The following is a 23,187-nucleotide window of genomic DNA, read 5'->3' as shown; positions in this document are numbered from 1 at the left end:
GTTCGGGTAATGGAGCGAACAAAAGACGACGTCGGTCTACCGCACGTGAATTTCACTGGACGGCCGGCTTTATTTCTTGCCTGAAGTGTGTGTGTGTGTGTGTGTGTGTGTGTGTGTGTGTGTGTGTGTGTGTGTGTGTGTGTGTGTGTCTCGGTCACACCCGCCTCCGAAACCGTCCGGTCTTCGATCCCGAAATCGTGCTAGCAGGAGGTTCCGCATCGCGGAGCACGCCGTGCTTCGCGTGTGCACCCAAACCACGATGTTCTTGTGTTCGCGATCGTCTGGATGTAAAGTATTCCGAAGTTGCTTTCACAAAATTGTATATTGTGGTGTGTGAACACGAGTTGTGTTAATGAGGAAAAGGGACCCAGGAATGATGAGCAAGTAAATAAACACTTGGCAGCAGCTTCCTTGGGACTGATCCATGAACGTGAGTTCGTGAACACGATGAGCGATGCTATTTAAATCGAGCTTGCCGTGAATGATTTAGATTTCGTATTGTTAATCGAAAATGTTAATTAATTAATTATTTTTTTGTGACGTGAACTGTGCCCCCCCCCTCCCCCCCCCCGATGTTCATCCTTGTCCAAAAGTTCGTTCGTTCACCCGAGCGACATAAACCTGGGTCCTTGAGAAGGAGAACCCCCCCCCCATTTGTTTGTTTATTTATTTGTTTAGAGAAATTGTGATGACGTCATCAGCTACCTGAATCGGAATCGGTTGAACAGGTGAGCTCGTCGTAACATCACCTGTTCATGGTTTACATGGATTCGTGCCATGATGATCCAAATCTCTCACGTTTTGAGGTTTTGATTATTGTTTTATTTTCTCATTTATGGAAGTAATATTCTTGATGATTTTTTTTTTTTGGTATTTATCCTACACGGGGGGGGGGGGGGGTTATTCACTTTGAATTGGGGAGGGAGGTGAAATTTCCCCCCCCCCCCCAAAGTGTCGACACCTGAGGTTCGACATGAATATTGCGAGCATTGTTCGCGTTCACACCTATTACCTGGTCCTTCCAAACCGGGTAGTTAACCTGTGCAGGTGTTGCTACTGCGACTACTTTAGCAGCCCCAATTATTCCCACGTTAAGGAGGTCGTCTTGGGGGGGGGGGGGGGAGGGGTTGTAGTCTTTCACGAACCTGCTGGCCTGGCCTGCCGTTCCACTGACTATTTATTTTTACGTCCATCCAACGCTCCAGCAGATTGAGGGTACCAAGTTTAACGTCCATCCAAAGGGGATTCACCGCCCGGCCCCACACACGTCATCAAATCTGTCATTGTATGGGTCGGGAATCGAACCCAGAAGTGACTGCTCCAAGGTAAATGCCACCATCCTGTGGGATTGTTCACTTGTGCAGATGTTGCGGTGTTTTGACGTGTACATGGTGACCATTTTGGCCCTGGTAAAATGGCCATATAACCCAGGTATTGGTGATTATTCACTCGAATTGAGTCAGGATCACAAAACTATCCAGGAAGAACATTCGAGAGGCGTCAAGGTTTTCTAGTCGTGTAGGTCTTCGTGTTCAGTTTAGAACAAATTGTTGTCTTCCTGCAAATGTCCTTGTGTGCCCCCAAGTGGGGTTTTATGAAAGCTCCGACATGCTTGGCCTGTTACCGTGCTGAGCCGTCCTCGAGCAATCGGTTCTGTTGTGATAACCTCATCAGCATCATCCTCTAAATTTGATCAAATGCAATCTGATGGATTTGAACCGATCGTTGAAGTCTGTCTCTCCAAGAGGAAGGTTCAATTGACAGTGGGTTGGTGGAGCAACAATTGGGCACAAACGTCAAGGAGATAAACTTTCAAGAAAGGGAGGAGTGGTGGAAATGCTGAAGCCAGTAAGTTTGAGGGTTGTGTTAGGAAGGGTTAATGGGGGTAATAAAGGTTGTGGATCAGGTTCGGGAATGGTACAAGGTGGCGGTGCTCTGCCTCTTTAAAGCCATGGAGGGAAGAGTGGGAAAGAACGGCTTCTGGAAGGCGGTTCCATGAATTTGAGAAGTGAGGAGTATGAATTTAAGTTTGTTGAAAAAAAAAATAAAAACATTTTAGGACGTTTTGGTAATTGTGAGTCCTTAAAATGTACCGTATGCCTGGTGTTGGCTTGGGACCTTAGGGTCCTGAGTTCAAACCCCCTGTCAGCTGTTGAATTGACACCAGGTGGGGTTGACTCAGCCTATCATCCTTCCGAGGTCGGTGAAATGGGTACCAGTGTACTGGGGTAATAACCGTTCGGAGTTATGGAGTGGCGACCCATCCAGGACTGTACTCCTTGCCAATGAAACAGCCTCGGCAGCTCTATGTGCCTTTATGGTACAAAAGGAATTATTATTATTATTATTATTATTATTATTATATTAAACTATACCACCCTCTTTACAGAGCGTCGGTGGTTGCCGACACAGTTTCTTGGTGAGGGTTCCACTCGGTGGATTGCCATTGCCTTCCCAGCGGTTTGTCCCTGCTCAATCTGTGTAAATGCTGAGCATCAACCAAAGAAGCAACACCTACCATAAAAACAAGTCTTTGGTTCGACTCGGCCACGGTTTGAGCCACCGACTTCCCAGATTCAGAGCGGACGCTGTCATCATCACGCCGTTGAGTCGGGGTGCCTACCTGATCACATTTTCATCGATCTAATTTATCTTTCACATCATAAAAGTCCAATAACTACCGGGCGTAGTGGCGTGCGCCTGTAATCCGGCTACTCGGAGGCTTGGGTTGGAGGATCGCTTGAGGACGGGAGCCCTGCGCTGGGCCACGCTATGAGAGGGCGTAGGGCAGCCCGGAATCATGGCGAAACCCAATCCTTATCCCTGTGTCGGAAGAGGCGACCAGGGTTGCGTCAGGAAGGGCATCCGGCGTAAAACCTGTGCCAAATCAGTATGCGGATCATAACGGATGATCCGCTGTGGCGACCCCTAACGGTAGCAGCCGAAAGACGAACGACAACAACATCGTAAAAGTCCAACAACTGTTCGGCTGAGAAAGGTTGCACGCGTTGAGGAAGGGGTTCTCCATACTTCACTTGGGTTTGCATCGTTGTCGGATCGAAACGTTGAATTTCACGCGAGGTTCCATTTGGTATCGTCACGACAATCCCATCTCCATTCTGCTCTTGGAAGATGCCAATAATCATTCTCCATCTTCCGTTATGTAAACAGTTGTCTTACCCACCCTGAACCTTTTTTTTTTTTTGTCTTTTTTTTGAAGACCAAGATCTGTAGATTACAACACACAAATCTACAGCCGAGCCACTTCCTCCAAGAACGAAGCGTCTCTCATGCCTCACCTGGTAGTGATTAGCTGCAGTGCATCTAGGTCATGTTCAAAAGAAACCCATCCAATAACTTCCACCCCCCCCTTGCGGCTAGATGCAGGCATTTTATTTATTTATTATAATACAACAACTACATCACCATTGTACATTTACCCAAGCATTGTTGAGCAAGGGCAGATGGGGGTTGAAACACTTGTGGAGCAGGAGAATGTTGATCGGCGTCACCAATCGTGGAGTTAGGAATGTATGTACACCTCGCCGTGCACTTGGACGGAGAGATAAGGTAGGAGTATTTGTGATTGAAGATGGAGGGGGTAGAAAATGGGGTCACGTATTGTGTAGTGGTGATTATACAATTTATTTACCTCTGCTGTCGTCCGTATTGCTATTGGTTAACGGGCCCGAGCACACGCACACACGCACACACACACACACACACACACACACACACACACACACACACACACACCGAACTGTATATCCGTATAAATGTCGCGTTCTGAGAATGGATTGCTCGATCTGTGGGTGGGTGAGTTTTTTTTTTTTTGTTTTTTTTTTTTCATTTTATGTTATTTTATTTTCAATGCCAGCGTATGGCAGAACCTTGGCCTAACCTGTACTTTAGTCTGATGTCATGGGCAGCGGGGCGTTCTCAGGCAGCCAGATCTCTTGCTAATGGCAGGTGAAGCAATATTGTTCAATCAGCCCCCTGCCGGTGCATAATGCCTGATGTCACTAGGCACGATTACATCACAGAGGCGAACATCTGGGCCAGACAGGCCGCTGCATTTCCAAATGAATGTGCCATAATTATTAAGCCCAGAATAGCAACTCTGGAAAGCAAGCCGCCTAATTTGCGTGTTGCTTGATGTTCCAAAATGTCATCCGTTCTCATCTCGGGTAGATTGACACAACCTTTTGTCTTGCTGACTTTGTCGAAATGTTTGTCGTTTTGGGCGGCATGAAAAGTTTGCGACCTAAATTGCTTGCAACCAAAAGTCCACTGGATGTACTCTGCTGATTTCAGCAATGTGGAAGAGCAGACCCGATCTCGGGTGACGTTTCACCCGCTTCACAGCGGGCTTCGTCAGGCCGATAGACCTCGCCACGTGTCCGGTTTTTTATTGCTGATATGACTGGAAATGAGCTGTCATGTGCTGACCACTGGAGTTCAAATGGAGTTTTTATTTTAATATTTATTTATTATTATTATTATTATTATTATTATTATTATTATTATTATTATTATTATTATTTTTAACTTGCACTTGGTCTGGTGATGCATGTGTGTACGCTTGTTGTTTTGTGTTTCCAGGGCACCAACATGGTTGGTTTCATGTCTGACTTCATGGGGTGTTGGTTGTGTGATTGTTGGGAGTTCTCGTTGGGTGTTGTGCGCAAGTGGATGTGGTGTTTGGGAGAGGGAGAGTGTTGTCGATTGTTGCTCACCTTATCCAGCTGTTTGCACCATCAAGTTTTCGTCATTTGCATCAGAGGTGTGTATTGTGTGGGTATGTCGACCGTCTCCCCAGTTAGACCACCCTCCCGGCTCTTCACGTGCCACGATTCCAAAATCATCCTGTGTCGTTTTAGGACACTGGTCCCATCAAAGTCAAATTTGAGGCAAAGACGTGCTATGTCTGACTGGGTCACCTTTCCAAGCCTAATTGCTCGATCATGTTGATCTCGTCGTCGTTTTGAATTCCTTCCAGTTTCACCAATGTATAATTGGTCACGGTCTTTGCATGACAAATGGTAAACTACTCCAGATTTCTCACCAGTTGGTTTGGGGTCCTTGAGTTTTGAGATGACATTACGGATGGTGCGTAGAGGCTTGTAGGCTACGCCGATCTGTACGCTACATACTTTCTGAAAGGCCCGGGTAGTATGGCAGGACACGGTGCTCAAGCATGTCTGGCTCTTTCCGTTCTGTCAGTTTTTGTTCTTTCAAGTTGGAGTGTATCTCCTTGTTCCCAGTTTTTGAGCAGGACTCCTCTAACTAATCTGATTTATTTAATTGAATCGGCTTTGAATGATGACACCGTCCATGCCCGAGCTGCTGAGGTCCGTGCTGCACTGTATTTGCGGGAGATTGGGTTGCAGCAGTTAAAATCCAGTAATCTGTTCCTGGTGTGGGTTGGTTCCCTGTAAGCCAAAGTCGTTGAGGAGCCGTCAGGCTTGTGGCGAACCTCCACATCCAAAAAGGCCAATTGGTTTTCATTTTCAATTTCGATTGTGAAGTTTATGCTGGGGAATACCTGGCCAAGTTTGCACGATGGTGAAGGTGACATCCACGTACCTGTTCCAGTATCGTCGGAACCGATTCTCATGAGTCTCAACGGTGGGGAGACTGGTGTACATACCCACACGATACACACCTCCTGATGCAAATGACGAAAGCTGGATAAGGTGAGCAACAAAACGACACTCGATCTCAAACACCACATCTGAATGTGTGTAACACCTTATGGGAACCCCAACAATCGCACTATAAACGCCTCCTCACGTCCAACCCGGACGTGAAACCAGCCATGTTCGTGCCCCGGAAACACAAAAATAGCAAGCACGTACACATGTTCACCCACGCGCATACACCAGGTCATGTGTAAGTAAAAACGGACAAAAAAAGAAAAAGCACTGCAGCCCATTACATTGATGATGTGATTTGACATTTATTAAGCTTGAGGTTTGCAAAATTAAATAAATAAAATAAAACAAAAACGCACTCGTCCGTTTGACCTCGAGCACCAGCACGTGACCGGAAATTAGCGGTCGTATCAAAGAAAAACCAGGCACGTGCCGCCGCTTGGGGTCTTTTGGCCTTAAGCCGGCTGTGAAGTGGGTGAAACGTTGCCTGAGACCGGGTCTGTTCTTGTTTATTGCCCAAACCAGTGGAGTAGATGTATTTTACTTTTGGTTGGAAGCACCTCCTCCTTTTATAAGATACATAATCCCAACCGCCCCAATCTTATGCCATATATTGTTGCGGATTTGGAAAGACCCTGGAGCATTGCATTCAATGCATAAAAGAAGCCTTGAGTTTATATATTTCCATCGTGATTCTTTTTAGTTTGTTTACCCATCTCCTCGTATCGGGGACAGGGATATGCGTTGTGATTGGAGCTTATAACCTTCTCCATTGTTCTCTTCCTCATTCCCAAACCTTTTATCCTCCAACTCCGTATTCAAATATTCATCCTCGAACATCCATTCTCATGCTTCATTTCAAAATCGTATTCTCAAGGCACTTAACCTCACCGGTATTTCGACCAAATTGTCGCCATTCCAGCATTACAATTGTCGTATGCTTCACCGTTCCACCATTTCAGTCATTGGAGATCAAGCAAAAGCGTTCCAAAAGCACCCTGTCCCCCACACTTCGGGGATGAATCTCAGCAAGCCTCAGCAAATTGGTGTTGGTTGCCGAAAGCAGACATGATTGGCGACAGTCCAGGGATCAAAAAAAAATTAAAACCCTGATGGAGTAGTTTGTGGAGAGTTAATGCAGTTCGTGAGCAGATGAAGAACAATGCAAAGCGGCACGGCGCCGAGGACTGAGTCTAGATGAGGAGGGAGTTTGCATCCTGAGAGAGAGACTTGGTCAGATTGACCAGCTTCTAAAGCACCAGGGGGAACGAGAAGGCTCCGAGTGGAACGCAAGGGAGGCAGTCCTCAAAGCGCCAAGAGGTACGGGTGCTGACCAAGTTAAGGTAGAACTGACTTTTCAACACCATGCGCACGCACACGCACCTTGCATCTTCCAGCGCATTCACCTCATTGACTCTCACTGTTGTGGAGAAATGACTCCAGTCCCAACAGTTTGTTATTTTCAGAGATACCACTACATGACGGCGCACCTCCCATCTGTATCTCACTCACCTGCACCTATACGATGTGGGCTAGCCGGCTCGCGTACAGGTGAGCAAGGGGTTGCCAACACACCCTGACTACTACTACTACTACTACTACTTCGTTCTGTCCTCCTTTTCTATTGACTTTCCTTGGATGTATGAGGTGATTATGTGTTGCTAATGATGATTGGTTCTTCTGTGCCAGGGTTTCTAAGACTTTCTAATGTGACCACAATCTCCTGGAAATACGGGCCTTTCAATACAAGACTTATTTCCGAACCACCTCGGTGTCTTCTTTCCTCCATTGGTTTGACATAGTATGTCATAAGTAGACGGGAGGTTGTTCCCCATTGATTCGCTCCACCAGCCTAGCCGACGTCCCACTTATCGTTCTGCTTGGCTGTATGTAATTAATAATTGTGGGGCGTTGAGAGCACGGTTCCCCATCTGGGATAACTAAATCACTGGTAAGGTAACGTAACACAAGATTTGGGTGTGGGGACCCTGCCAGATTTAGAAACCACAGATTGCGTCCGTGGTTGCTTCGCAACCCGTCAGGTTGTGGAGGTATCTGTGGCTTGTCGGCTTCAGGGTTAATATATATATATATATATATATATATATATATATATATATATATATATATATATATATATATATATATATATATATATATATATATATATATATATATATATATATATATATATATATATATATATATATATATATGTGTATTATATGATACCGGTCGTCGGTCTGTCCATTCCTTTCTGCACTCTAACTCCCAAAGTTTTAAACTTTCACGTTTCATATTTGGTACATCGGTACAGACTGTGGAGACGGTGTCTCGCGACGTACGTTCGTCATCTAAAGTGGTTGCCATGCCAAACAGGATGCTGTTTTCCATGTAGTGGCACAATTCTGTATATACCTTCTTGTTTGGGCGTATATTGTGCTCACTTGTGCTCTTGTTGATAATTGAATTGACTATTGATAACGATTGTGTAATGGGCTGCAAGAGAGGTTGCGATTCTTATGTCTGATTTGGGTTCAATCCCCAACCCGACGACAAACTCGGTATAGTGTCGGTCATTTTCCATGCTATCTATGATAGACGATGAAGGCATGCCGCACCCTGGAGAGAAAATGCTGATGCAGAGAATAAATGTTTTTATTTATTTATTTATTTATTTATTTATCTTTCTTCTCTTCCTGTTTCCAAAAATGCCAAATTCCATTACATCAAATATATTTTCATCTTCTTTCTGAACCTCTTCTCCAGACTCTTCCAATGGTGCAGGTCCAAGCCTGCCTCACCCAGCTGAGTCTCTCCGTCCCTCTTAAGCGGCATCCCTGGGTGTATTTTACCACCGGAGTGATGCAAAAATGCATAGAATATCTAGGATGGCCCTTGGTAGAGTACATACCTCTGCCAGGCTGAACAGTTTACGTTTTGCATCCCACCGATAGGCCGGAACTCGATCCGGACCTGAACCAAAATCGAATTGGCTTGTTCTCGTCACCTCCCCAACTCGTCCACAATTCATTGAGATGTCGTGCTATCTATCGTTTTTGGCTTGATCCCTCCATTTTTGAAGAATCTTTAAAAATTCTAATAGCCCTCGTATCCATATCCGGATCTTCAGTAAAATCGAATAGGCTCATCCTTTTCCCACACCCAACGTGTCCACCGAGTTTTGGCCGAATTCGTCCACAACTTTTTTTGAGATATCCTGCTCAGACAGACGGGTGAATAGATCACCTCCGTCCACCTTCTGTGGCAGAGGTGATAAGATGATTGTTTCCTTTGATGTTTTTGATAATTTTGACAATTTAACATTCAACTTGCCTTGTGTTTGCATTCAACTTGTCGGGACAAATGTTCTGAATATTTGTTATTTCCAAGGTGCCTGATACAGACGTCCAGCTGTACACGTGAACATGCAATACTTCAAATATGCACTGCACCACTCGGCACTGTACACCATCTGTAAATGACAAAAAAGACTCTCTCCTTCCATCGACTAGCGATGAATGCTTGTTCTCTTAACAAGGAGGTTGGGTTCATGTGACGTATATCTTGAGTGTTTACATCACATCTGGTCTTCCTCGGTGCTGTTGAAGTCAAAATGTAGGGTATTGTGAACATTCCCCACAAAGTGGTTGTGTAAAGGTTGAGTTTACCAGTCTCCAGCTACTATAGCATCTCTATTCTCCATTTCACTCCTGCTCCACGAGGTGAAACCCATCTGGTGGATATAATGTCTTTTCTGTATCTCTCCCAAGGTCTGTCCCCCCCCCCCTAACTGCACACATTTGTTTCATTCTGCCTCTGCGTGTCTAACTGTCCAGCTTTGTACTTTTGATAAAATGACTTGTGTGACTTTGCTCGTCTGCATAGTGGTTTCACTGTCTGGTTGTGAAAGTTAGGGTCATTTCATTGACCTCAAAAGTAATTGGTGGTTGAATTCCGTGGGCCGGTATGCAAATCATGTTCAAATTTCAAGTCGGATGAAAATTGGCAATTTTTGAAATTTTGGTCTACGTTGCCCTCGAGAGTGATCACAACATCACATGGTCATTTAACATGTGGTAAAGTTTCAATTTCCTCTGCTGAACGGTTTACCATGTACACCCTTAACAAAATGCAGACGCATACGATGTACGTACGCTCCCGATCGCTTCACCCCACTTTTCACTTCACGAGCACAGGGTAGAAAACACCCTTTACGTTCTTCCTCTGCAAGTCCATTTGGGTTACCCCTGACCTTGCTGCTAAAGTGGGATTTGTGTGCGGCTTGCACGTGATCACGTGATCTTTATGATGATCATGCGACGATGTTGCCCAAGGGCTCTAAGCATGCTCAGTGGAACCTTCCCAAGCTCCGCATTCAGGGAACCGTGGTTGGACTCTGTAATGGCTTCTGCTGGCCGCTTCACAACCTCGAATGCTGAACATACCCAGCCAACAGATTACAATGCACAGCCAGGGTGCGGAGCAAATGGTCTCGCACAAATGAGGACTTTAAACATTTCTTTTTTTTGAAAAATGTATTTCTTATTATCATGATTGATTGATTTTTCTGTATTGACCTTTGTTGAATCTCAGTTGTCCTATTTTGACGAATCTCTCCCCTCCGTTGGTGTGCTCACTAAGCGTTGTTCAATGCGGGACCCACAGCATCTGCTGCAAACATCGTGGCTCTGAACTGGTCCTTGCAGACATTGAAGCTCGCGGGTTTTCCGTTCTTGCCTCCACTGCATCTCAATACCAAGTCTCCAACATTCAAAGTGGTCCAAGCCTTTGCGGCAAATGTTGTGCCAAGCTGACCTGTTTGTGGCCTGATGCTCCCAGGTGGTGATTCTAATGGCACAAGGCTTGAGGACATCCTTGTAACACTTCCTTTTGTCCACCACACAGCAGTTTACCAAATTTAAGTTGGCCGTGGAAAATCTATGGTCTTCCATGCACGTGAGGTTGCCCTGACCAGCGAAGCTGGGCTTGCATCAGGAAATGCTCAACTCCTTGGAGACGACGGCGGTCTCGGATCAAGGTGTTCCGTATTCTGTCTCGCCAGGTGATGCCAATAATCTTATGAAGGCATCGTATGTGGAATTGATCAAGGCTTTTGATATCCATACAGGATTGTCGATAAAACAACGGCGCGATTGACGCTGATGTTGGTGTCCAGGCGAACTCCGTGTTCATGCCAAAGGCGATGCGACAATCTTCCAAAGGACAAACATGCTTTACCGGGTCTTGATGTTACTTGGTCGTCGATCATTGCATTTTGAGTGAGGACACCTCCAAAGTAGCAGAACGTGTCTACAACTTTGAGTGGCGTGTCATCGATGGTAATGGATGGGGTGGTCTACGCACTTTCTGGTCTCGGCTGGAGCATGGCCTCGGTCTTCTTGAGGCTAAATCGTAAGGTCATAGCGACGAGCAGACACGACCTTCGGTGAGAAACGGTTTGACTCTCGTGTATATCTATGATTGAGCATGCAGCAGGTGGTGGCTCTTTTTAAAAAACTTATTTATTTATTTGTTTTCCTCGGCTTCAAGGGCAAACTTCGCGGAGCGAGTCGTCTGTACTTTCTTTTCCTGTTGATGGAATACAATGATGGGCGCATGTGTGCGCGTCGGTCACCCTTCGTATCTGAAGGCCGTTCATGTGAAACGTGAACTACCTGATAAATTTGTTTACGGTACCAACCACACTCGGAGACAGCAAGCAGTGTAATCTGGTGTGAAGGCGGGTCCAAGAAGATCGGACTACGTGCTACTCGCAGTCCAGACAAGAATTTAGAATTTGTTTTGGGTGTTGGCGATAACTCGTCGACTCTTCTCAAAAACACCGAGAGTCTTTAATATCCACTGAACTAATGCTGCAGATGAGACGCCCAGTTTAAGTTCCTCCGAGGAAGATGGCGCGCGCACCGATTCCTCGCCCCGCCTGGGAAACCCTGCGATGAGAGTTTATAGCCCGGGGTCGAGATTTAAACGCCGGCAAGACTGCTACACAACAACCCTCTCCTCACCTCCCCACACCCCCAAGAGTGGTGGTGGCTAAGTTGGGACTGAAACTTCTGTTGTGTAGTGCCAGCAGCAGGTGCTGCATCGTGGAGAATGGCTTTCTTTGGAAGAAGTGTAAAACGAAGCGTTGACAATCTCAAAAGGATCCTGTAGTCGTATATTTCACCATTGTCGAATATTGGGCAGGTACCATGCCATTGAAGTGTGTACTTCATTATTGAGGTGTGTGTGTTGGGTTAAGAGTGGTAAGTGGAGGACGTGCAAATTCCGGTTTGCTTTGCTTGCTGCACGATTGTACATTGTTGTTAAATTGCTATTTATTACATGTATGTGGGACGAACTACATGCCCAGATTGGGAATCGAACCCAGGTCCTCTGAATGGTACCAGTGCTCTGCCATCTGCGCCATCTGGGTGACCTACGGGCTGCACATGCAATTCTCCCACATGGAGATGCCACTCTGTTTCACCCGCCGCTTCCAGGGCACTCACTGCTAATCATAGGAGCAGCGAGGGCCTGTCCACGAGAGGGTCTCCCCCCCCCCCATGGTGGGGGCGTGGGTGGGTGTGTCCATGCATGCTATTGTACCCTGGAAGCGGCGGGTGAAACAGAGTGGCATCTCTACAAGTGGGATAATTGCGTGAGCTGCCTCAATAGCTCAGGTGGCAGAGCACTGGTACCGTTCCCCCAGAGGACCTGGGTTCGATTCCTGGCCTGGGCATGTACTTCCCCCCCCCCACATATACATGCACATCTTTGTTTGCCTGTTAATTCGTAATTTAATTGCTATTTGTTTGTTTGTGCTGCCATTTCATGATACAATAACATATCTTAATGAAACGTGTAATTGTGTTCCAGTCGAATAATTGCAAAGGCTTCACATGTTTCTTCCATCGATCATAAATTGATTTGTTTACAAAGTGATGAAACCTTTTTTTTTTTTCTTTCAATGCAGAAATGTCCCATGGTCTCCCTTTGTTCCTCTGCTTGGATTGGCTTTCAACCCCAATAGACGGCATTTCCGATAGATGGTGGATGTGCGCCAGGTTTCCTGGTACTCCCTTTTGTATTTGTTGGATTACCATGAGGATAGTGCCGCTCTGAGGTCCTCATTGGGGGGTGCTCTTCATTCTCAGCACCCAAACGGGCAATTCTTCAAGTTTTTACATTTCGAACCGACCTGAAACTCCATGCGGGGCTTGTTCGTGCTATTTTGGCTCGTTTAAAGGGAAAGTGGCCGAAGCATTCGTCGGGACGCTTTCAATGACTCGTATTGTAAATTTAATTGTTTGTTCATCTTATCTCAGGTGGACGGAGGTTGTGTTTTCACCCCCCCCTCCCCACCCCCCCGTCTTTGTCGGTGAGCAGGATCAGGCTGTGGATGGATTCGGATTAAAGTTGGTGGACAGGTTGGGTGCGTGGCGAGGAGCAATTTGATTTTGTTGAAGATCTGGATACGAGAATTGTTTAATACATCAAGCGATTCTTCACCAATGAAAGATTGGGCCAAAAAAACGATATGCAGCACAATATTTCAAAAAGTTGTGGATGAGTCATGACAAAAGTTGTTGGATAATTTGGGGACGTGACGAGACCAAGCTGATGACATTTTGGTGAAGGTCTTCATCGAGATCCGGCCGATCAGAGTGATACAAAACGTAACCTGCTCAGCCTGGTAGAGATGTATATCCCTCTACCGGGTGTCGTTCTAGTTCTATCTGCATGGACGTGGACACACTTGCACAAAAAGTATGCCTCGTCGACTTGGTCATCGATCGCAGACCTTGTCACACGTCGGAGTTTCGGTCCATTAACCAAGAAACGTGTTGTATGGATGTAAATATCTATATATATATATATATATATATATATATATATATCTATATATATATCTATATATATATCTCTCTATATATATATATATATCTCTCTATATATATATATATATATATATCTCTCTATATATATATATATATCTCTCTATATATATATATATATATATTTCTCTATATATATATATATATATATATATATATATATGTCTCTCTCTATATATATTTATATATCTCTCTCTATATATATATATATATATATATATCTCTATATATATATATATATATATATATATATATATATATATATATATATATATATATATATATATATATATATATATATATATATATATCTTTCATGCAGAAGGCAGAACGCTGATGTAATCCTTCTGTAAATGTCATCTATTTGGGGATGAACATGCCATTCATTTAATGCTCTTGCAAGGATTGTCATGAACAACAGTTATTGTTTTTAGCAATGGATATTTTAACAGTGAAATTAACCGTGGAAATCTTCAGGATTTTCGTGTGTGTTCTCTCTCTCTCTCGCTCTCTCGCTCTCTCTCGCTCTCTCTCGCTCTCTCTCGCTCTCTCTCGCTCTCTCTCTCGCTCTCTCTCTCTCGCGCTCTCTCTCTCGCTCTCTCTCTCTCGCGCTCTCTCTCGCGCTCTCTCTCTCGCGCTCTCTCTCTCGCGCTCTCTCTCTCGCGCTCTCTCTCTCTCGCTCTCTCTCTCTCGCGCTCTCTCTCGCGCTCTCTCTCGCGCTCTCTCTCGCGCTCTCTCTCGCTCTCTCTCGCGCTCTCTCTCGCGCTCTCTCTCGCGCTCTCTCTCGCGCTCTCTCTCGCGCTCTCTCTCGCGCTCTCTCTCGCGCTCTCTCTCGCGCTCTCTCTCGCGCTCTCTCTCGCGCTCTCTCTCGCGCTCTCTCTCGCGCTCTCTCTCGCGCTCTCTCTCGCGCTCTCTCTCGCGCTCTCTCTCGCGCTCTCTCTCGCGCTCTCTCTCGCGCTCTCTCTCGCGCTCTCTCTCGCGCTCTCTCTCGCGCTCTCTCTCGCGCTCTCTCTCGCTCTCTCTCGCGCTCTCTCGCGCTCTCTCTCGCGCTCTCTCTCGCGCTCTCTCTCGCTCTCGCTCTCTCTCTCGCTCTCTCTCTCGCTCTCTCTCTCTCGCTCTCTCTCTCTCGCTCTCTCTCTCTCGCTCTCTCTCTCTCGCTCTCTCTCTCTCGCTCTCTCTCTCGCTCTCTCTCTCGCTCTCTCTCTCGCTCTCTCTCTCGCTCCCTCGCTCTCTCTCTTTCTGTCTATCTCGCAGCCTTGTGGTTGTTGGTTGCATCATTGGTCAGGGACGTGGCGATGCTGCTGATGCAGTGCTCCTATTACCTGTACACTGGTACTCGATTTGCCGACCTTGGAAGGATGACAGGCTGAGTCAACCCCACCTGGTATTAATTCAGGACCCGAGGATCCCAAGTCAGTCACCTTAACCACAAAGCCGACACCATGCTCGTGCGTGCTGATTGGTGCAAATAATCGTACGTCGGTTAGAAAGTGGCGCACAGTGGCACAACATACACTCACCTGCAAAGTTGCTAAATCTTATGATAATTCACCGTCTGTCCGTCTGTCTGTCTTCCCAGGTACCGCAAAAACGGCTCGACCGATCGCAACCATTTTTTGGGTGTGTAATCCTGGGACCCCTTGGAGTAAAATAGGCATAAATATAGTAACATAACCCCCTTGACGGCTCCTGGAGGGAGCAGTTGCTTCTCGTATTGTTAATGACACGAGGGGCTGCTGCATGAAGGGCAGCGAGGAATGCATGTTCAGCAGGTCGGTCGCACACATTACGATGAAGAACTACTATGCCGTCACGTATGTCATACACACCCAAACTTCAGCCCTGAAATTTGGGGTGAACATCAGCAACCGGATATAAATCATCCCGTTGTGAATCACAGATTAAAAAAAAAAGGTAATTTCTCAACCCGCAACATTGGTGACGGTGTTGTTGATGATGATTTCAACCTACTTTCCAGGGCAGGGAGTGACAGCTGTACTCTCCTACAGGAAAGGCCTTTTGTCGCACCTAACAACGTGATTAAGGTGAGATGAGATGAGATGAGGTGTGGATTGGAAGGATTGATGATCATTTCTCGTGATGCTCGGGTAAGTGGTGTAATATTGATGTCGGCTGTGAATAACACGTCCTGGTTGATTAAATTTGATTTATTAATTTATTTAGTGAAGCTAATGCTGGGAACGTCCCTGCCAAGTTGCTCAAAGTGGTCTACAACGTCCGTATGTACAACGGTGAAGGTATCGTCCATATCCAATAACTATTCTATTCCAATTTCATGGGAGCCAATTCTGGAGACTCGGGTATGTTTCGCTCTAGTTGCACCATCACCAGGTTGGCCACAGCAGCAGAGACCGGTGAACTCGTCGCTGTGCCAAATATTTGTTGGTACCGCCGTAAATGAAGTTGTACGTGCCATCGTAAATGAAGGTCATGGTACTCGGACCTGCAGGCAAGACACATCCTCGGAGGTTTATCGGCTGTTCTGACGAGCCATTTTTCCAGTCGGAATGTCTCGACTGATTGCGCGTGACATTATCATCGCCAGATCAACTGGGACATTGGTGAAGAGTGAGACTTCATCAAAAGATACCATGGTCTCTCATCTTCCTGTATCCTTACGTTTCTCATCCTCTTGACAAATTTACCTCCACGTTTGACTGTTTTATCAGTTGTTGTTGTTTTTCTTCCAACCACCCTACTAATGACTTGGTGAGAAGTACTACGTCATGAACAAAAGACACAATGGAGGACATTCTCTTTGTGGATCTTGGGAAGACCATATAGTCTGGTTGCTGAACCGTTGCTGCAGTCGAGCCAATTGGTGCTCTGGTTGCCCAGCCTGCCTGCTTGTTTTACCATGGCCAATTTTTTTTGTTGAAGGACTTGTTGTTTCAGGGTGCCATTGTCAATCGGTTTTTGATCTGCTTTACCATCATCATGCGCAAGAAGGCCCCAATGGTCAGACACGGGGTTCGTGATAATGAGATTACCTACCATGAGATTGGTAACAGCCGACTGCACTCTCGCAACAATCTGGGGCCACAGGTATGGATTCGGCGGATGAAACGGAAATTTAACCTTCTCTTAGGAAACGGGCGAAACGACACACACAACCACACCACACTGCACCACTTGCCTTCGGAACGACGCGAGCCCGATACCCCGGACGTGGCACATGGTACTCCCCGTTCGTGAGCAGCCACATGGATCAAACACTAACCGCACTAAAGAACCACGTGAAAATTGGGTCATCAATTTAATATAGTAAAACGTTATCGGATGCCAAAATGTCTATCTGAAGAAAAGGTTAAATACATACATATATATACATATATGTACATGGATGTTTGTTTCCAGGAGAGTGGGAGGTGATGATGTAACGATGGGGAACGATTAAGAGTGTTAATTACAGAGGAAAGGAGAGATGCACAGGGGCTACGGTGACAGGGGGCTTCCTGTACCCCCAATCCTTGTCAATGCTAACCGGCATTACAAAACGCTCACTGTTGCGTTCAATATGAGAAAACGAATACATAATGAACCCATATGTCCTATCCGTAACTACAGTAGCTATTGATATGTTTAACATTCCCATCCGAGTACATACACATGTCATTGTGTTCAAATTTCTTGTACCTTGTGTGTTTGTTTGTTGTCTGCTAATGTCCTTGTAATTTGTGCCAAAGTACATCATTCTTGCCTTTGGTATGATGTGGGTACAAGCTCTATAATGAGCTCGAGACACTGAAATTAGATAGACTCGCTGCACGCATCTAAAGTGAAGGTATTCCATTGAGCTGATGTTTTGTATTTTTAGTTTCTTGTTGTTAGGAAAGCCGAATAAGTTTGTGTGCAGCCATTGAGGTTCAAAGGGGGGGGGGGGGTTAAGAAAGACAGAAGGACGGTGTCCGTGGTTTTGTAGATAACAGGAAACTGATGTTAGCTGAACCATCAGATATGAAGCTGTCCACGCAACCAACCACCAAGCGAGATCAGGATCGGGGTAAAGAGTGCGCCCCCTCCTCCCATCCACAATTTGAAAAGCCCTATATCCGGAACCCTCACCAATGCAACGTCTCTCCCCGCTTGGTGGAATTATGTCTCTGCTTGGTGCTTGGCTGATTTCCTGGAAATGTGCAGGCTGTGCACCCTCTTTATCACCTGATTTGATCTGTTGCTGATAGGATGGTGTTAAGGCTACATTGCAGGTGGGGGTGTGGGTAAGTTTTTGGGAGTAGGGATGGATAAAGAGAGGATGAACTGAAAAGGGGGGGGGGACGATCGGAGTGATCGGATGTAGGAAATGACACTCTATCGGTCCTTTGTCCAAACTCAACCACCAATGATATTTTGGCTATTCAGTAAACAGACCTGATTATTGTTGGAGATTGAGACCATCCATACTCTATGTAAAGCGTTGGTGCTGCTTAAGCAGTTTCCTGGGCTATTGGGCACAATCCTGGACTGGTCGCTACTCCAACATAGTATACCAGCATGCTGGCACTCACTTTGACAACCTCGGAAGGATGACAGGTCGATTATTGGTGTCTTTAAGTAAAGCTGTATTTGTTGTCATCGTCAAACTTAAACAATAGCACAACTTGTGCTTTACTGATGAAGTCATTGTGAGATGTTAACTGTAAGGGTTCAAAAGCTGCCCATAATCGCCGCCCTCGCCATCTGCTTTTTATGCCTCCACCGACGAAGTCGCCAGAGGCATTATGTTTTCAGGTTGTCCGTCTGTCCATCCGTGCGTCCATGATAGGTTTTCGTTACGCCGATAACTTGAGAATGGCTGAAGGGATAAAATGTTGAAAATAAAATGTTGAAAAAATTTTAAAAAAAAAAATAAAAATTTGTGATGTTGAAGAGTGCTGTTCTAGTTCCATTTAAGATAGATACATATAAATTGACACCTCCTACACTTCTCAAGCCAAAGAAGCTGCATAAAGCAACCCAAGAAGGTCTACACAAGATAAGCGCTTTGCTGTATCAAAGCCTTCCCAGAGTTCCTCCACAGCTATAAAGACATTCACACATGGCACACACATGAGAATCCCAATGCTACATACCTCCTCAGCTGCAAGACCAATTTCATCGCTTATTGGCAATTCATCAGCAACAGTGCAGACAGCAAGACATACCAATGAGGTTCCCAAGCATGTACCATGAGCAAATGTCAAAAACAGTCAATATATGAATGACAAAGACCCATCCACATCTCTCACCTGTGAATGGAGGGAATAGCTAATCAGCTGTCATGTAATCGACTAAACCCAGGTGGTGAGGATTATATAGATATTGTTGCGAATCCGCGCCCGCCGGCGTGCGCACGGCTACGTGACTCGAATCGCGGCACGTCGCTCACCGGACGGACAATTCTGTCGTGACCCTCTCGGACTAACGCTGGGAGCTAGTCACGGGTGGGCCTTTCGGCCTCACCACAATCGTGCTAATCGGCCACCCGCGTGGGATAGGGTTGTTTGCCAAACTCGACCTACCTAAGTACCCACGCGGAGGGTAGACCGGGCGATCGCACCTCGCCGCAGGTCAACTCCGGACACGGGCCGCTTAAGCGATCCATTCCGTACTATCGGGATAACGGAGCGGTGTTATCGTCGGCCTCGACGGTTCTGATTAATTATCGGGCGTATTAAGCCCACTACCAACCCTTTACGTGAAGCAAGATGGAGATTCAATTAAAGAAAAGACGAAGCGAAACGGGAAAACAGTTCAACATGATGCACATTTATTCCGCGGCACACGGAGAGCACACATATACAGCCAAACAGAATGCACATATATCAAATGCTACAAAAGAAACAATGACGCAGAGATACTACCGACTACGCGAGCACACGGCAACACTTAAACAGTTTTACTTCACAGACGGCGCCGACGCGCATTTACTCAAAAGCAAAAGAAAAGGCCACCCTCAAAGACAAGGGGGCAGACGGGGCCTGTGGGCCAATATTTGCGCGGGACCTGAAAGAGTGGTCAGGTCCACGAGACCGGATGGGTCCTACCCGCGTCTTCGAGCTGAGCCGCAAATGTGGCAGCGCGGCGGTGCCCCGACTTCGTGCTCCTTCGCGGGTTTCGTTGGCACTGCTTGGAGTGGGGTGGGAACGGGGCCCCCTTTTCGCACTATCTCAGCGCGAGGGAAAAAGGGGGGGGGGGGAATTGTTGATGCTCTGGGGAAAGAGTATAGCTGGCTTGCTTGGGTCCCGTGACGAGCGATTCCACCGCGACCTCGTCACCGACCGCCGTCTTCCTTGCCTCGGACCCGAGCTCCTCGGACTCTTCCCCCAATTCTCCTCAGCCGACTGCCGAAAACCACCGGGATGCCCTCGCCTCCCGACTCCACTCCGCTCTTCCAAACTGACTCTGCCTCGCAACAACAACTCTTCTTGCTCTCCACCCCAAAACTCTCTTCGCTTTTCTGCCACTCTCCGCTCTTCCAAAACTGACTCTGCCCAGATTCGCCTTGCGCTCGGCGCTTTATAGGCCGGCAGGAGAACCCATATGCAAATTTCCGGATCAGAACGAGCTCGGGGGCGGAGCCACGCTCACCCATTGGACGGAGAAAAAGGGACGTGAATCTCCCCTGATCCTAGAATTTGCATATCTCAATTCCACACAGACACGCCTGGAGGCGGGGCCAAACCGCCCCGCGTTTGCTGATTGGACGGATCAGAAGTGGGCGTGTAGCATTCCTGATCCGAATTCTCCTCGGAAAGGCCGCATCTTGCACTCGCGGCTCGGCGCGTATCTTGTACGAGCCCAGGACAGCCCGACGCTCGGTGCTCACAGGTGGTGCGGGAATGGCCGCAGAAGGAGAGAGGTGAAGGTTTTGGAGAGTTTATCATGGTGGTTTATGGCCATGGTGCCGTTTGGAATGGCGGTGATGCGATGTTTGCGGGAGCGAGTTGTGAAGGTAAAGATCGTGGCTGTTGGCGTTGTTGTTGTTGTGTGATGGTTGGAGCGTGTTTGGTTCAAAATAAAGATGGAACAGAAAAACGGCTATCTCAAAGCGTCGCAGCCCGGATTGATCAGATAAATTCCCTCTATACAACGGGTTTGGGGCTAACTACACAGGTACTTACAGAGATATCTCTCCTACGGGACCTGAATGGTGGTTTGTGAATTTCCACAACTGCAACAATATAATTACACCTGCCATGCTACTCCAGCCGAAACTGCTGCGTAAAGCAACCAAGAAGGCCTAAACAAGGTAAGTGCTTTGCTGTATCAAACCCTTCCCAATTTATATAATTATAATCCGAGCCACCTGTGTTTAGTTGATGAGTTGAGAGCTAATTGACCATTCCCTCCATTCACAGGTGAGATGTGGGTGGGTCTTTATTTATACATTGACTGTTTTTGACATTTGCATGTGGTAAATGCTTGGGAGCCTCATTGGTATATCGTGCTGTCACTGATGATTCGCCAACAAGTGATGAAACCTGTCTGGCAACTGAGGGGGTGTGTTGCATTGGGATTCTCATGTGTGTGCAATTTTTGAAATTCTTTATAGCTGTGGAGGACCTCTGGGAAGGCTTTGATACTGCAAAGGGCTTACCTTGTGTCAGCCTTCTTGGCTGCTTTATGCAGTAGTTTGGACTAGAGGAGCATGGGAGGTGTTAATTTATTTATATAATCTGAGCCACCTGGATTTAGTTGATTCAGTGAGAGCTGATTGACTATTCCCTCATTCACAGGTGAGAGATGTGAGAGGGTCTTTCACACACACATATATATATATATATATATATATATATATATATATATATATATATATATATATATATATATATATATATATATATACCATCCTGGTGTTGGCGCAGTGGTTAGGGCAGCGGCTTGGGATCAAAAGGTCCTGAGTTCAAGCCCCGTTGGGCCACTGAATTAATGCACCAGGGGGTTGACTCAGCCTGTCATCCTTCCGAGGTCGGCGAAATGAGTTCCAGTATACTGGGCCGGTGTATACCCCGGTTAAAATAGGTGTACCATATCCCTGTGTCGTAAGAGGCGACCAGGGTTGCGTCAGGAAGGGCATCCGGCGTAAAACATGTGCCAAATCACTATGCGGATCATACGGATGATCCGCTGTGGCGACCCCTAACGGCAGCAGCCGAAGGAAGAAGAAGATATATATATATATATATATATATATATATATATATATATATATATATATATATATATATATATATATATATATATATATATATATATATATATATATTGTTGCGAATTCGCGCCCGCCAGCGTGCGAACGGCCACGTGACTCGAATCGCGGCACGTCGCCCACCAGACAGACAATTCAGTCGTGACCCTCTGGGAACTATCGCCCGGAGCCAGTCACGGGTGGGCCTTTCGACCTCACCACAATCGTGCCAATCGGCCACCCGTGTAGGATAGGGTTGTTCGGCAAACTCGACCTACCTAAGTACCCACGCGGATGGTAAACCGGGCGATCGTACCTCGCCGCAGGTCGACTCCGGACACGAGCCGCTTGGGCGGCCCGTTCCGTACTATCGGGATAATCGAGCGGTGTTATCGTTGACCTCGATGGTTCAGATTAATTACCGGGATCTTGCACCCGCTACGAACCCTTTATGTGAAGCAGGATGGAGAGTCAATGGAGAAAAGACAAAGCGAAACGGGAACAGTTCAACATGCAAGCATTTTATTTACACGACACACGGAGAGCACACATATACAGCCATACAGGAATTAAAAATGCACAAATAGCAATTAAAACAATTATGCACAAAAAGCAAATGTAATACGACCGACTAACGCGTACACACGGCAACACTTATACAGTTCTACTTTACAAGACACGGCACCACAAGACCCATACAAAAACAAAAGAAAAGGCCACCCTCAAAGACAAGGGGGCAGACGGGGCCTGTGGGCCTTTATGGCGTGGGGCTTGGCAGGCCGAACGAGTCCCACGAGACCGTTGCAGGTTACCTGCACCCTCGCGGTGCGATGGTGGGCGAGCTCTCTCCGGCGCTCCTTGTATGAACATGCAGGTCCGCGCGACACAGCTGGCAGAGCGGCACCTCCAGTCCGCGTCCCCTCCGCGACGTCCGGACTCTCCACCGACTGCAAGCTCCAACGAGCGGGTCGCGCTACGGACCGCTTCTCCAAGACACAGACGGGCAGAAGACCATGAACCGCCGATTGATACTGACACTCTCACCGACTGCCCTGACCCGACTTCCTCTAGCGGCGCCTCCGTGTGCCCTTTTATTTCCCCTGCACCCCCGCCCCTCCCTTCGCGGCACGCGGGGGGGGGGGGTACATTCCACCAGAGAAATCGGGGCGGGAGTTGAGTTTCCAACCGTCATTCTTGTTTACCAAAGAAATCGGGGTGGGAGTTGTTGTTCCCTTTTTGTGTCCGTGGAGATGTTGATGGTTGCTGGCGGAGTGGTGAGGATGGCATGGTTGTTGAGAGGCAGGTGTGGTTGTGGTTGTTGTGAAGCGGCGTTGTGGTTGGTGGTTGTGATGTGGTTGGTTCAAAATAAAGATAGAACAGAAAAACGGCTATCTCAAAGCGTCGCAGCCCGAATGGATCACATAAATTCCCTCTAAACAAC

At 46.8% G+C, this 23,187-nt stretch overlaps 1 protein-coding gene and 1 pseudogene across 6 annotated transcripts in view; both read left to right on the top strand.

The window, feature by feature from the left end:
- LOC147021069 (myocyte-specific enhancer factor 2C-like) overlaps positions 1-23,187 on the top strand; it is a 91,998-nt gene that overhangs the window by 484 nt on the left and 68,327 nt on the right. Inside the window, exon 1 of one of the 6 annotated variants that reach the window (XM_085890799.1) lies at positions 177-430. The exons of the other annotated variants lie outside the window; for them this stretch is intronic. The gene's annotated coding sequence lies outside the window, so the exon portion shown is untranslated. Of the gene's footprint in view, positions 1-176; positions 431-23,187 lie in introns of those variants that run through there. 6 annotated transcript variants of the gene reach the window in all.
- LOC147021070 (signal recognition particle RNA) lies at positions 2,680-2,820 on the top strand (annotated as a pseudogene).

Source organism: Eptatretus burgeri, chromosome 8, assembly GCF_056783735.1.
Source record: "Eptatretus burgeri isolate ZD-2024b chromosome 8, Ebu_testis_v1, whole genome shotgun sequence".
Classification (NCBI taxonomy): Eukaryota; Metazoa; Chordata; class Myxini; order Myxiniformes; family Myxinidae; genus Eptatretus; species Eptatretus burgeri.
Note: the sequence above shows the minus strand (reverse complement) of the source record. Positions and strands in the feature narration are given on the sequence as shown.